The sequence below is a fragment of the Anas platyrhynchos genome, chromosome 3, assembly GCF_047663525.1.
Source record: "Anas platyrhynchos isolate ZD024472 breed Pekin duck chromosome 3, IASCAAS_PekinDuck_T2T, whole genome shotgun sequence".
Taxonomy (NCBI): Eukaryota; Metazoa; Chordata; class Aves; order Anseriformes; family Anatidae; genus Anas; species Anas platyrhynchos.
In genome coordinates, this window is record NC_092589.1 from 55421877 (window position 1) to 55433953 (window position 12077).

The 12077-nt window shown below is 42.1% G+C and overlaps 1 protein-coding gene and 1 long non-coding RNA gene across 2 annotated transcripts in view; one reads left to right on the plus strand and one right to left on the minus strand.

The window, feature by feature from the left end:
* The window catches only part of IPCEF1 (interaction protein for cytohesin exchange factors 1), a 78926-nt gene extending 72338 nt beyond the window's left edge, over window positions 1-6588 (minus strand). The window contains exons 1-2 of the mRNA XM_072035926.1: window positions 2679-6588; window positions 2243-2298 (exon numbers count right to left, since the gene is read on the minus strand). The gene's annotated coding sequence lies outside the window, so the exon portion shown is untranslated. The remainder of the gene's footprint in view (window positions 1-2242; window positions 2299-2678) is intronic.
* LOC140002178 (uncharacterized) lies at window positions 1406-3537 on the plus strand. The gene is made up of 3 exons (XR_011808317.1): window positions 1406-1545; window positions 1665-1838; window positions 3399-3537. It is a non-coding gene; the product is annotated as an uncharacterized lncRNA (long non-coding RNA).
* Window positions 6589-12077: the final 5489 nt, after the last annotated feature.

The window sequence follows — 12077 nt, forward strand, 5'->3', positions numbered from 1 at the left end:
TGGATTTGTATTGATGTGCATGACTGGAGAGTCTGTGCTTTGTATGAATATAAGCATTCATCCACAGGGAACAATAAGTCATCTTTCTCCCACTGCAGAAGTTTGTCAGGGAGCAGAGAGAGACCCACCAAGCTTAGCCAGGCAGTCAAACACCACAAAAAAAACAAATAGAAAACAATAGAAGCAAACAGTTTCTGAAGGACTCGTAAACTAGGCCTTTATGTATGAGCTGCTTGTTAAACAGTTGCAAACAACAAGTCAGTTTATAAGATTCAGAAACTTCATGCAATCTATTTGAGATAAAATACAAGAGAGGGCTGAGCAGACCAGAAAATCCAAGCAGCACTAGTCACCACTTGCTCAAAAGCTGAACTAGCTCAATAACTGTTATTGTGCCTTCTTACAGCAGAGTTGTAGATAAAGCCCTAATTGCCCAACCGGTGAGACAGCAAACACCATCTGCTCACACAGTGATATTTAAATAAAAAAATAAATAAATAAATAAAACAGCAACAAAACATGGTCAGAAATTCTGGATGAGGGATAGCTTCTTGCATGGATCCATTTGAAATGAAGTTATAGGAAGTGATATGAAAGTATGCTATATAAGTAATGCATACTTAAGTGGTCACTTTCTGCATGCTCACATAACTCCCATCTTGGCCTCAACCGACAGGGACTGACATAGGGTCTCTGCCAGGGCTACAAACACAATATGCTGCCGTTTGCATAAAAGCACTAGATCTTTCCATCTGGACCTCCGACATCCTCATATGGTCTCCAAAGGAGGCAGAGTGAGGGGGCTCCAGCAGGCAAACACCAAAAAAAGAGCATCGCTTCCAAGAGAAAGACCCTTCTCAGGCCTGCTGGGACTCCAGCCCAGCACCACAGGCACAGTGCCTGAGGGCAGCAGTGCTGGGAAGATCACCCAGTGCTGATCTCAGAGAATGAGGAGGCGTGAGTTTCAACCATCACACTGCTGCGCTGGCTTTCACCTCACATGATGACAGTGCTGCATGGAGGAACCATGCAGACATCAAACATACTTTGCTGTGGAGTATTCTTTTTGCTCTAATCTACTGTCCTCATCAGGGATCTTCAGCAACAGCCAGTGTTCCTGGCACAGCATTGCACCCAAGGTTACTGAATAACCCCATAAACGCTCCAGCTCCTCCCAGCCACAGACCAGTTCCTACCCTGGCAAAGAGCAGGGCCACAAAGATGATCAAGGGACTGGAGCACCTCTCCTTTGAGGTAATGCTGAGAGAGCTGGGAATTTTTAGCCCAGACAAGTGCAGGCAGGTTAGGGGAGATCCTATCAATGTGTATAAATACCTGAAGGGAGGGTGCAATGAAGACATAACCAGGCTCTTTTCAGTGGCGTCCAGTATCAGAAAAAGACACAGTGGACACAAACACAGGAAGTTCCCTCTGAACATGAGGAAGCACTTTTCAACAGTGCAGGAGGCTGAGCACTGGCACAGGTTGCCCAGAGAGACTGTGGGGTCTCCCTCCTTGGAGATCTTCCAAAGCCACCTGGATATGGTACTGGGCAGCCTGCTTGGGGTGTCCTTGCTTGAGCTGGGGTTGGACCTCCAGAGGTCCCTGCCAACCCCAGCCTCTGACAGTCTGTGACCATTCCTGCTTCATCTCCACACTTGCAGCCAGGGTCTGGCAACTGCTGCAGCCATTTCCCAGGGTTGGAGGACCCCAGCAAAGGCCCGTGGACATGGGAGGACAACCAACTCACTCAGGAGTTTTCCTATAGCCAAACTCTGGATGAGACCATCTCTTACCCACCATCTCCCATGGCAGACTCAAACAAGGACCCATTTGGGGTAAGGGTTTTGTTCCATTAAATATTTACCATATCTGAGACTTGTTTTAAGCTTGGCATGGAAATTCAGAACATCGTTTTACCCAAGTTTTATTAAAATCTGCAAATTCATGGGAAAAATAATCAGGAATTTTAAGTCAAGATTGCTGCTAATAAATCTGAACACTGCACTGTCTAGTTTACCCCATTCTTGTAAACCCATAACTTGACTCACTCTAGTATTATAATTTTAATCCATAATCATCAACTTTTTCTATTCATTCTGATGAGGATTTCTTGAGAGGATAAATGGATCTTTCAGACAAAAGGAATTGAAACAAAACAATTTTTAAAAAGGTTAAGTGGCGCCTGATAGTCTACAATCTGTCAAGTTAAGCAAACAAGGGGGAAAAAAAGAAACCCTACCTTGTAAATATGGCAATTACAAGTCTAGTTTCTACAGTCTGGAACCAAGCCAGGACCTAAGTGTGAAGGATTGAGAGGAAAATTTGTTGTAAATTCCTTCAAGTGAAAGTTTTTATCTAAAAGGCAAAGAATATCAGTTTTAGAAAGGTAATGAAGTCACAACACTTTTTTTGAAGCCCAACTTGAAATGTCAATTTGACCTCTTTTTAAAAGCAGAGAGACACAGCTGCATTTGGAGTGCAAGCCTTACACTAGAAAAAGAATAGCAATGATTAACAAGATGTTTTGCACTGAACTTTGTGTAGACAGGCATGAAAAATATTCTTTCAAAATTCCTAGCAGACATCATAATCTCAATGACTGAAAAAAAAAAAAAAGATATTGTTGTATATTCTCAGTTTAAAGGGAGGAAAAATAAAAAACAAGAGAAACAGACCTTTCATATAGGCATAAAGTTGCAAGTTACACATGAGCTGCATCAAGAGATTTCACATGAGCCTGGCTTTTTTCCTTCTCTTGTTGAGGGGACTTGCTGCGATGACAGGGAAATGTGGCAACTGACAGACCTGTGCTTCGACTTTACAAATCCAAGCTGTCTGGGAGGGGTTGTAGAAAGGGTGAAACAGTGACTCAGAGACAGAGCCAACAAGTCCTGCAACTCCATCTCTGAGAAATCTTACAGAAGGGTAGTTTAAATTTGGGTAGGATTCAAAAACACATGGGTATACAAACATATACCCACAAACGTACACATGTAAATGCGCTCATACAAAGCTCAGCAAGTTCCACTGAAACCAGAAAGCCTGACTAGAAGATTCACTTTACATCCATCCTTTGCATTTTATTCATAAATTAAATAGATTGTGGGCGTTGTGACTAACTGGCAGACGGTAAATTGAGGCACTACGTGGTGTTGATAAACCATGAGGCAAACTGTTCCTTCTCCTGATTTTTAATTGGAGGTTAATTGAACTCTGGCACACTCTATTTTAAACAAACTCTGGCACCAGAAACAAAAAGACTAAGAATAACTTCATTAATGTATTCCCACAGTCTATTACACATTCATCACTTACATTGCCCAGATATATCGTCAAAGGTAATGAACACATATATCAATAACAATATTCTGATGCTCTTCTCCATTCTCTATCAGGGGTGCCTGATCCTGCTTTCCAAGGGAAGTAAAAGGATAGGAACATTCAAGAACATCTAACAAGATCTAACTCTCCAAAGCTTCCCCAACATCTGCAGCATAATACAAATGCCTTGATTCTGGTCCTCCGTTTCTGCTCACCTGACACATAATTGTATACGGATGTAAAAGTGGCTGTGAATTTTATATAAAATACCTTAGCAATGTTTTACATGTATGTCCTATGTAGCACCAGAAAGCCTTGTGTCAAAATTCGTGCCACTTTCTGTTACTCCCAGTAGAAAGCTGGCAGAGCATCTACAAAAAGACCTTGCAAGAAATAAGGGTCCTGGCAGAAAAGTGGTAGTAAATCCTACCACAAAACCATTACGGCACCATAGGACATGTAGGTAGACTCAAACCAGCTGGCAAAGCTGCCCCATTTCAGGAAATACATGTCAGAGCATCTCCAAGGTAGCCTGAGTTGTAGCATGGCTCAAGTAGAGAGGAGAAGCCAAAAATATCTCATGTGGGGTTTTCTGCAGATTTTGAAAAATTGAGGTTATTAGTTACTGCTGTGTTGTTTTGCTTTTAATTTATCAGATTATTATTCTCTTGTATTACTACCTTGCTATGTATGTTACTCCTCCTCCCCCCCAAAAAAAAATTAAATGCAACACCCTTAAATCAAAGGTTGTACCCACTAATAAGTTACCTATTTAATATTTTTATATAGTTTCTTTTCCACAGTACAGGTCATGTTGAAATTGGTCTAATTAAAATACTTTCACTTATTTGCATGACTAATCAGTGTTTGTCAGCAACATGGCACCTTACAACTTCAAAGCACTTTAACTGCATATAAAATGGGTTATCTGAAAACTTGCCCAAGAACGTATCTTGGAATCTGATACACAAACTCAGGGAGCTATTGCTCCCTGAAATAACTGATGCCTTCCCATGTGCATCAGGTCACAGTGAGGGTAATAGTCACAGGCCTGAAGAAGCATGCATAGTACTTATGGAAAAAATGAATGGTCCACAGAGGAGATGAAGACAGCATTCAGTGACACTGGAAAGCAGATGGCTCATTCCTCTGAGAGGCAGATAAGACAGTCCATCCCATGCTTTTTGCTGAAGAAAGCTGTCACACTCATGTGCAAATGAAGTCCCACATCTCTAAAACTGCTTGCAGGAGACTTGCCACCGTTCTTTCACTTCCTTCTCTTTGGAGCTTTTGACAGACTCGCATGCCAAAATATATAGGACATCTGGTGCTGCTTTCTGAAGACTCTGGCCATTGGCGTTTTGCACTGTACAGGGAATTCATTTCTCAGTATAACACCATCGCTGCATCTCCCCACACATCCTGCACCCCTAAGCCACCCGTTGGCTGATAGAACATGAAAGTGATTGCTTCTCAGTTTGTTGGAACAAGGAACTTACCATACACAGAAACAAGCTACTTCCATAAGTGCTGAGCTTTCTCTGTAACTCTGCAAATTTTCTTTTCAAAAAATTAAGGATTGAAATAGCAATGGAAAAAATGTCATTTCAGTTCTCTCAAAGGAATATTAAAAGAACAGATCTATAAAATCTATTATTTTATATTTTAATTTTGTTTGGTTTTAAAGAAAAACTATTAATATGCTCTTACTGGCTGAATAGAGTTGTCTATAATACTTTCATCTTGTTTAGGGTGTGGAGGGGGAAGCAATCTTCCAAATTAAATTTGAGTGTTGTTGTTGTTTGTTTTGTTAGTTTGTTTTCCCCAAATGAACAACAGTGGCAACTGCAGATGACAATTTTATTCTAGAAAACTGCAAACCTGCAAAAGTATTGATTATATATGCAACTGTTTCCTGGCCTTTTTTCTTGGTCGTGCCACTGAGCTAAATCTTCAAATACATTTGCTCCATTGTCTCACGCTCCTTTAAACCTCAAAACTTACTACAGTTATAGTGATTTGATGTGCATATGGTGGCTTTTATCCAGAATGACCTGAAAGTTCTTGCTGAACTGTACCAGGATGCAATTACATAGAGCCTCTGCAAATTCATAAGGCTGGAAAGAGACTTCAGGAGATCATTAAGTCTGTCCCTCCCATCAGGATCAATTAGACTTGGCTATTGCTGACAGAGGGCTGCCTAACCTGTTCTTAAAGACAACAAGCAATGGAGATGCCACAGCTTACTTCAGCTCTCTAAACCAGTGCTTAACTCTCCTGGTAGACAGATTTTTCTACTGGCTTTTTGCTCCATACTGTAATTTAAGCTTATTGCCTCCTGTCCTATAAAAAAAGTCTTGTCATTTTTATTTATTTACAGAAATCCTCATCATATTTGTTCTTCTGACATCAAATCAGTCTTAAGACTATGTAACAGCCAGGAAGATCTCTGAGCAAAGCATCTCTGCATTGCTTTTTCCATTCCAAACCAAGGCACTTAACTTCTGCCCTTTAGGCCTTTTTAATTGTATTATTATTGCTTAGTACCACAGTACCTAGAAGCCAATTAAATCATGGACCCAGTGTGCTCTGGACTCTACAACTTTAAGGTATTGCAGGCTACAAAATGCATGTGATCTAAATAAGGAACACAGAGTGTAAGAAAGGGATAGAGCATTTAAAAAAAAAAAAAAAAAAAAAAAAAAAACAGCTTGCTTGCCAATGTCAACAAAATATCCCACGAAAACTAGATGTATCCTATCAGTTGGAAAGCTAAAATTGTTTTATGAATAGGATGGAGAATGTCTGTAAACTACTGTCCTCCCCCCCCCCACCCCCCAAACCAACACAATTATCTGTGTGTTTGTATCTCATTAATAATGTATGATCATTTCTCATTAGTTTCTCCTGTATTAAACAACCCTTCACTACCCCTGAGCTTAGATAGTAAACATTTACAATGCAGTGTTAAGTTTATAGCATGGTCAGCACAAGGAAGAGGTCAAGCTTCCATTTCCTGGCTGGTGGCCAAGAAGCTCCAAATCTCCTGACTTTGAGAGGGGAGCAGGAGATACAAAATCTATCCAGACCAAAGCATGCCCAGCCCTAGCACAACTCCCATGTCCTCCCCAGAAAGCACTGCTTGAAACATAACCTACGCTAAGCAAATCGTGCCTGAAAAAAAAAAAATGTATAAAAACTATTTACTTTAAAACAAAAACACTTTATAACTTAGTTGTAACATACATTGCCTCTTCAATCCTCTGAATATAGTTTTAACTTACCACAAGTCTAGAGATCGCTCAGGAAAATCATTAAGTTTGCATATATGAATGAAAAGGGCTCCCCCCACCCCGGAGACTCCTTCCCCTCTTCCTTTTCTTACCGCCCCCCCTCCAGCCGCCCCATGAATACAGGAAGAGAGATCACCAGCTGCCTGCTGAAGAAAAACAACCACCGAATAGTGTGCATCATTCAGATGACTTGGATGATTCAGTTTTTCCACGTGAACTTTGCTGAAGATGCACACAAACGGTGCCTTGTGCATTTCTGAATCAAGCACGTAATTAACAGTCCAAGTACATATCAACAAAACTTCTATCAGAAGAACTTTTCATCTGAAATGCAGCAGTATCTGTTATCTTACAACGCAGTTCCAGTTCTCAAGCCTATTAATAACTAGATCCACCTGTGCCTATACACTCCACTATCTCTGGACTTTAAATATCCATTTTAAATTGTTCTCAAAAGTTGCATTGAACAGGGCAGTGAAAAGAGGATCTAGTGGCAAGCTCATCATTTTGAAAGCCACCTGATGTGATGTGCATTGGTTTTAGAGTGGGAGGGCTGGGAAGGAACAGAAAAGCCAGATGTTGCAAGCACCCTGCTCTCCCAGATACCATGAAACAGTAAGCAGCTGCTTGTTCTCAAGTGTTCCACAAGGTTACTTGCAGCTACGTTTTTAAAGTTCAAGATGCTCTCATTGTCTAGCAACTTGTAGGAGAATTATATTTAAAAATTCCAGACAGTAGGCTAAGAGCAAAGGAACACACAAATGCAAAAAGTGCATACACATTTACTTAGTGTATTTTTGTTTTAACAATGCCCAAAGATAAAGAAATAGTGCCTGTTTTTACTTCTCTAATTTTCTTTTCTCATTTGTTCAAAAGTTCACTTGATTCCTCTTCATCAACAAGATCCTATTTTTATTTCTCCCCTGCAGCCATAAGTCAAGAGCCAAACAGATTAAAAACGAAACCATTAAACTAAACAGATTTGACACAAAAAGTAAAAAGAAGAATCAGTCCTAATGCTGCCTTGGAAAGAACCTCCTGCCAGACCAGCCCTATTTATTTACTAGGAGAAACACTTATTTATCCTGGAGAACAAAAGCAGCACGAGCATGTTGAACACAACGCTGCCTTCCACAGGGGCAGAAGCGTGACAATGCAGTAACAGCCCCAGGGGCTCAGCAGGGGCAGCCAACCGAAGCCATCTAGGCGAGCACGCAATTGCTTCTGAGTGCACCCACGAGTGCACGTGCAACACCTATGACACCGCACTTCAAGCAAGGGAGAAGGTGGCAAAAGATTGAACGGACGGGTCGTCACTGGTAGTAGCTCAAGACCCAGAAGAAAAGAGCAGAAATGCTACTTGGCCTGGTGCTTTCATCAGCAAAAGGAAGCCTTTGGGGTCACCTCATGCGTCCCTTTCCGTGAGGGCACCGTATAGGATATTGTCTTAAGAATACAAGGTAGGTAAGAGCACCAGAAAGCCATCAGAGAAACACACTTAGGTAGCATCTCTTCTTCCTCCAATGGCCTGTAACCCACAATTCTATTTTTTATTTTCTTTATAACCGATTTTTGCTTCATTTTAGGATGTTACATTAATGTATGTGCAACCTGAAGAGCTCATATCTAACTAGTCAGGCTGGTGCCACTCATTTTGCAGCTCCTGCCCTGAGTCAACACTGCCAGACTCACCTACCCTCCCCCAAACATCTCTGATCTCACCCAGCTACATGAGCAGCAAGCACTGTGTGAGACCAGAGGGTGCCCAAAATTTTGAAAACGTGTCAAATATTTCATTGGAAACTTGATGAGAAATTCACAGTCACAGGAACGAACTCAGGGAGATTTCACACGTCAGTCACAAGAGCTGCTTCAGGATTACTGAACTTCAGAATTCTGATAACTTTTTCTTTTTTTCTTTTTTTTTTTTTTTCCCCTGCCATTTCTTGGTAGTAATAGTACTTTTTCATCACAGCCTCCCATCATACTCCCTCCTTTGGTCAACCACTAGGGAAATAAGCCATGATGTTGAAACTTGAGCCTCTTCCACATCCTACTGGAGGATTCCCTCACACAAACCATATCCATCAAAAGCAGGACAGCAAACTTCAGTCAGAAGCAACTCAATTTTCCTGTGGCCAGGTTCACCCATAAGTGAGTACCCCCGGTGTCTGCCTCAATGCCTTATTTTTCAGTGTCTCACTTATCCAACCCCATCTTCCATACCTTCAGTAAGGGCCTTTCTGCTTTTTCCTAAAACCTTTTGTATGACCCAGCTTATCACACCCATCTCTCCTCTCTTACTGCTATAGCAGGGTGTGAGGCCCACCTTGCTGCCAGCTCACAAAACAGCAGCACCAGGGCAGGAAGGAAATCCCCTACTTGACCACAGGGCAGCAGGAAGCTCTCAGAGCAGATGCTGCTAGTAAAAAGGTCAAACCCATTCCTTAAAAAGCCACAGAGCTGCTTCACAGAGCAGCCCCCACATGCCAGCAGAGAGCACCGAGCTCACCAGTGGCCTGCCACTTCAAGGGTTAATGCCCAGCCATACTCTGGCAGCATCCCAGACAAGCGTTCCACCCACTGGGAAATAATTAGACGGGCTCGATCCTAAATGTTTGTGCTTCCTGTTTCTTCTGCAACCAAAAGCTTTCTAGATTTGTATTTTGGGAGCTGAGCCAGGTCCATTGCTCAGCTGCTGAGCAGCAGCAGGAGAAAGGGGCTGCTGCTGTAAGCTGGTAGGCTCCTACTTGCCTTTTCTTCTCTCTGTGCTGCCACGTAAATTAACAGGCAGCAGGGGAGGAACAGGCTGGAAAAGGGAGGGGGTCTGTGGGGCAGGTCCACACCCATCTTCCCAACAGGACCTGCAAATCCAGGGTTAAGAAATTCAAAAACTAGGAGAAAAAACAGGTCTTTCTTCCCGTCCAGCAGTAAGAGAGCTGCGTGCTTGCAGTTCAAGGGCCAACTACTGCTTGGGGTGGTCTAAGCAGCTTCAAAGCGAAGCTGAAGCTGGCAGCTAAATAAGCAGAGAAGAATTCTTAGATGAACCAATAGCTTGCAGGCAGAGCTATTTTTACTGGAGAGCTTGGACAATGAAACAAGCTAGATCATGCTATAAGTATTAAAAGTTTTATAGCTATTTGTTTGTGCACTAAATTCCTGGAAAGTCCCTTGGCTTTAAGTTAGGGAGGAGAGGGCAAACAGGAAGATGGAAGGGAAACAATAAATTTTGGAGATCTGCTATCATCCTCAGGTACACCACCTCCCACCAAAACACAAATGGTGAAGACCCATGCCAGAATATTTCAAAAACTTCTGCATCTTCAATGGGACATTCAGGGGGCTTCAGACAGCCTCAACTAGAGCCACGTTATGCCTAAGACTGTGTTCAAGTTCTGTGAAGGAACAATTAAAACTCTAAAATTGCTCTGCAAGAACCTACCACATCCGAACCACTGGCCATTCAATAAAAACAGTAAAAATAATAGTAAAATAAAGATGCAGCCACTAATGTTTGGTTGATCATCTTCAGCAGGGCAAATAGCCTTGGTTTTATTATTACTCATTATTTATGAGGTTATTATCCATAACAGAGAAGAAGGGGTTTCTTTGGGTTTGCTTTTTTCCCTGTTTACACATAAAGCTTTACGCCCCATTTGTGACTATTATTAACTTACATTGGAAACATGTGAGGATTTCTTTTTAGAAATATTTGCACTAGAAACAGCTAATGGGAGATAGATGAGGGAAACATGTTAATAAGTAGCACTGAGAAGCACGCAGTTACTTGGAAAAGACATTAAATGCACATATCAGTTTAGACTGTGGCATTTTCTGTCTCTTAGTAAATATTTCCCAAATGAAAAAGCCTCTAAGGGCATGTCACAAGGGTCTGAGGCTCATTACCTGCAAGGGCACTGCCAGAGTAGCTCCAAAGGCAGTAGACTGAGTGCCAGTGGCAAGCTTGGCTTGCTGCCACCTTGGGCGTTCTTCAGGCTTGCTCTGCATGTTGGGCCCAGCAGTTCCCCCTCTAACCCATCCATCCTGGGGGAGGGCTACGCTTACGGCAGGAAAAATAAGCAAAATGGGTTATTTGTTTGTTACAGTGGCACTGTGCATTGAAGCTGGTTATTTCCCCTTCCTTGGTGGCTGTCTAGCTGCCATCATGCCCAGGAGCTCTCATCCTCACCAGAGGCTGAGGAGCAAGCAGGAATTTTAGTCATAAACTGACCTTGGGGATCTTCCCTGAAAATTAGCACTGCATCTCATTTCTACTGTGGTTAATTATTCCAATTCCAACCCCAGTTTAACAAAACATGTAAGCACCTATATCTTTGCCCTCTCCCAAAACAATACATTAGATTAATTCCACTTAAGGGGGAAAGTCAGTGGCTTACATTATCCTGAGCAATGACTGAGGTGGCCACACAAGGAGGTTTAAGAAGAAATGTTTACATCCACTCCACATTGTGCTAAAACAAACACATCTCTCCCACCAGCAGGAACTGGAGGACACCCAAGGGTCTCATTTTTTCCTTCACAGAATATGTTATTCTCATTTTTCTTCCTACTGGCAAAGCACATGCAACAGACAACTCCTGCCTGTTTCATATTTAGTATGTATAAAACAAACAGCTCTTTAACTGATATCAGCCCGGCAATATGGTTTTCAAATTTGACTTCATGCTTCTGGACTGACTCCAGAGAAACCCAAACTAGCTAATCTTTTGGACCATTATGCGAGGCCCAGCAAAAAGTGACACAAAGCTGCCAGCAGTCACGGACTATCACAGAAGAAGAAAACTGTTGGCTACACATTTCCAAGGGATCTGGACCCACATTGTGTAGGTAAGAGGATAGACAAGGGTTACTATTTTAAACTAAAACAGCAGCAGCGTAGGCAGCAGAATTGGGGAAAATTATATTTTGACAGTGGCTCTTGACTGCTTATGTCATGCATCTTACAGCTCAAGCGCTGTGCATAGCTATATATATCTATGCTGAGTGACTGCCCTTGTTTCATACTCCACCACCACACAAATGTAGCAGTAGAAACAAATGGGCATGGAGCACTTGTGTGGGTTGTTTTCTCCGTGGAGCTACTGCCATGCTGCTGACAGGGTGTTTGACAAGAACACGGACCTACGCATTCAGCTTAGCCTTGCTCCTTTCTTCATTCTCGAAACCTAGTCTTTTTAGACTGCTCTTTCTACATTTTAGTTCAAGGCTTTCTTAAGAGCCCCTGTCCTTTATAAAACCTTATTGCCCACAAGACAGCAAAAGTATGTTTATGTGATGACCCAAATCTTAGGAACAGGTGCTCCACATGCACAGAAGTGCAAAGGAAAATTCAGACTAAAGAGAAGAAAGAAGTCATGTTCTTCTCAGTTGCACAGCAGGACAAAATCAGTTTACTCCAAACAATCCAGTACTTCCTTCCATTTGGGCATAAGCCTTTTC